The sequence below is a fragment of the Gracilinanus agilis genome, chromosome 1, assembly GCF_016433145.1.
Source record: "Gracilinanus agilis isolate LMUSP501 chromosome 1, AgileGrace, whole genome shotgun sequence".
Classification (NCBI taxonomy): Eukaryota; Metazoa; Chordata; class Mammalia; order Didelphimorphia; family Didelphidae; genus Gracilinanus; species Gracilinanus agilis.
In genome coordinates, this window is record NC_058130.1 from 203,862,229 (window position 1) to 203,866,353 (window position 4,125).

A 4,125-nucleotide genomic window follows, 5' to 3' on the forward strand; every position below is an offset into this window, starting at 1 on the left:
CTGCGTGTGAATGATAAGAAACAAGTGTTCCCTGTAACTCCCTACCAACTCACCCTTCTGCCAATAATTCAACATGTATTGTATTCTTGGACAAGTCATTTTCCCCATTCTTGGCTCCTGGTTTTTTTTTTTTTTTTTAATATTTATTTATTCAAATCCTTACCTTCTGTCTTAGAATCAATACTAGCTATCAGTTCCAAGACAGATGAATGGTAAGGGTTTAAGCAGTGGGGGTTAAGTGACTTGCCCAGGGTCGCACAGCTAGGAAGTGTCTAAGGCCAAATTTGAACCCAGATTCTCCCAACCCTAGTCTCTCTATCCATTGGGCCACCCAGCTGCCCCAGTAATATTCTTCTTCGTTGAAAGCAAATGCATCTAAGCAAAGAGTTCTATCTCTCTCTCTCTCTCTCTCTATCTCTCTCTCTCTCTCTCTTTCTCTCTCTCTCTCTCTCTCTCTCTCTCTCTCTCTTTTTCTCTCTCTATCCTGCTTCTCCCAAGATTTGAAAGGAAATTGGGACTTTGCCACTTTCATAAGCCTCCTTTCTGCAAATCCCAGCAGGAAGTGAAAATCACGGTCCCTCCTAGCAGGCTAGCCATAGAGTGCCTGGGCCCTGTTGTAGGAGTTTCAAAGAGGGAAGCAGGGAAGGCAGCGTGGTGTGGTGGTTGGAGTTCAAGTCTTACTCCTGGTACTTGCTACCTACATGACCTTGGATAAGTCACTTAGTTTCATGGATCTCAGTTTCCTCTTCTGTAAGTGATGGGGTTGGATTAGAAGCCATCTAAAGTCCCTTCCAGCTCTGTAAATCCTATGAGTGATTTTGGGAAAGGCACTTCCCTTTTTTTGGAACTCAGTTTCCTCATATGTAAGATAATAGAGTTGGGCTAGATGACCTCTGAGGTCTCTATCAGCCCTAGACTCAAGATTCCAGGATCTCACACTTTTCTCCTCAGAGAATAAGACAGCAGGACCTGCTTTCTTTAGTTCTTCCTTCTCTGTTCTGTAGATCCTAGTTATGCCCAGCACCACACCAGTGAAGAAGGGTGAAGTCTCCTGGTGCTACCAGTGGGCCAGAGAGAAAAGAAAAGGGTTCATTCATAGCTGAGCATGGGTGGCCCAGTGGATACAGTGCTGAGCCTAAAGTCAGGAGGAACCCTGGTCTCAGACAAATCTGGTTTCAGACAATTACTAATCGTGTGACTCTGAGCAAGTTCCTCAATTCTATTTGCCTCCGTTTCCTCATCTGTGAAATAAACTGGAGAAGGAAATGGCAAAGCACTCCAGGATCTTTGCCAAGAAAACCCCAAATGGGGTCATGAAGAAGTGGACACGGCTGAAACAACTGAACAATAACAACAACAATGAAGACACGCCAGTAGGAATCACTGAATCAAAGACAGAAAGCTAGAAGGGACCTTGGCTCATCTAGGAGACTTCTAGTTCTTAGGAGGCCATTAGTTATCTCTCTTCTTGTCTCCTTCTTTGCTATCCCCGATGAGCCTCTTCTCATCTTCTGCCAGGTTCTGCTGGTACTGAATCCATAGTGGAAATGTCTCTACCACCCAGAGACTGTGGAGTCACTTCTACTGAGCCCCTCCATCCATTGTCCACTCTTAGTGAATAAGGACCACCGTGATTGGTTCAATTGTAAGAGCAGATGGGAAATGACGGGGTATAGAGTAAGGTCTTCATCTCCAGGTACAGTCGGTGATGCTGTAACATGTTAAAGAAGGGAGTAACCATCGGATTGTTTCTCCAACTGCTTTAAATATTTCTTTTTGTCTCTGGCTCTTCCCTACTCCTCAGCTGTAGATTTTCCTCAAGAATTTGTTCCCAGCCTTCATTTTCTCTCTCTTTACAATCTTTCACTCCTATGGACTCAAGTATCCCTTGTCTCTCAGCGGACAGAACGGTAGAGACCTGGGTTGAGTTCTCTTTTCAGCCCATTACCAGATGTTTGACCCTGAACAGGTCACTGAATTTCAGTTTCACACTCCTTTTCTGTAGAATGGGGACAATAATGCCTTCCTCATGGGTTGTTGTGAGGCTCAAATGAGATCATATTTCTAATGTGCTTTGCAAAGCTTAAAGCACCATGCAGATGTGAACTATGATCCGTGATATCTTCAGTCCTGGCCTTTCTTCTGAGCTCCCACCTCTAACTGCCTTGGAGACATTCCTGCCTGCTTGTTTCACCAGTCCCTTGTCGAAAACAGAGTTGCCCATTGACTCTCCTACACCAGCTCTTCCTTCTGGCTTCATTATTCCTCTTGACTCCAGAATTTCTCCGTATACCCTGCCTTTTTTTCCCCATCTGTTTTTTAAACGTGGCATTATGACTCCCTGGGTCTTCCTTCTTCTTCCCTTGTCCCATCCGATCACTTACTGGGTCCTGTCAGTTTTTATCTCTGAAATATTTCCTCTTCTTTATATTCAAGGAGGACCAGCTACATCAGGTCTTTATTGTCACTTGCTTGGACGATTCGGTGGCCTTCTTAGAGCTCTTCTCTTTTCTCTGGTAGATGCTTCCTCCTCAGAGAAAACTGTCTTGATTGGTGATGATGTTACTGCTCATAACTGACATAGCTCTTTGGTTGGTAACTCCACGATGAGGTTCTCATCCAGGGTACACTTCTGTGGGTCTAAAAAAGATTCCTTTACCTTCCACCTTAGAATCAATACTATGTATCGGTTCCAAGGCAGAAGAGCGGTAAAGGGGGTTAAGTGACTTGCCCAGGGTCACACAGCTAGAAGTGTCTGAAGCCAGACTTGAACCCAAGACCTTCTGTCGCTAGGCTTGGCTCTCCATCCACCACCCAGCTGTCCTCACATCTGTGGGTTTTTACAGTTCTTTTGCTCATTCTCTCCACCTAGGAAATCTTGGTTCTTTATTATCTGATGCCATCTAGTATGCTATCACCAACTTCCCCTGTCAAGCACACAGTTTACAAGGCTCAAAGAACAAACAGTGCATGCCAAAAAATACAAATGGTGCTTAAAAAATTAAATTGAATAAATACATAAATTTATTTATATTCCTCCCTGAACACCCCTGCCCTCCGGGGTCCTTAGTACATATTAGGAAGTCTTGACTAATAGTCAGAGAAACCAAAACAATAAAATAAAATATACTATAAACAATCACCATGTTTGCTGTATGACTAAAGTACCTCCCCAAGCTAGGCAAGGCCAAACCAGTTTATCGATAAACCTCAAACCAGAGCATTTCCACTTAGAGCTTCCCAGAGGGCCCATTTCCAGTTGGCGATGGTGGAAGTGGGCAGCGCCCAGGACCTGGAGGGTCAATTCCTAGCCTCAATTTCTGCTCCATCCCTGCCTGGGATCTTCCATTCTTCTGGTGATGCTGCTCCTCTGCTGGTCTGGATAGGACTCCTCTCTCCTTGGGAATCATTCATTCCTGTTGGAAATGGGATCAAGGACATGCCCTAGAACGGAGGAAGATTTCCTGGCTCGCCCCTTCCCTTCTCTCCCTGGATCCACCAACTCTCAAATACCTGCCCAATTCTGTCCTAGGTTATGTGGCAACTAAGGGGCACGGTAGTGGGAAAATTAAAATGAATACACACATCCTTCAAGTATTATATTTTTATAAGCATTTATCAATGAATAACTTGAAGAAAAATAAACAAGGTAGGGTAAAAGAGAGCTGAAAGCTGGCTTTTTACTCTAGCTTTTTAGTTTAGTAATTATTAATAAATCTTATTAAATATAATACTTAGCAATATTGTATATTAATTTTAAATCTTACAATTGGTAGAGCGCTGGGTTTGAGGTCAGGGGGAGCTGAGTTAAAATCCTCTCTCAGATACTTCCTCGCGGTGTGATTCTGGGTAAGTCACTTATCTTCTCCCAGACTCAGTTTTCTCATCCATAAAAATGGGGATAAAATAGCATCTGCCTTTAGGCTTTGTGAGGACAAAATGAAATATTTGTAAAGCTCTTTGCAAACTTTAGAGTTCTACATGGGGGGGGGCAGCTAGATAGCATAGAGACAGAGAGAGACAGAGACAGAGAGGGACAGAGACAGAGAGGGAAAGAGAGAGAGAGAGACAGAGAGAAACAGAGACAGAGAGAGACAGAGACAGAGAGGGAAAGAGAGAGAGAGA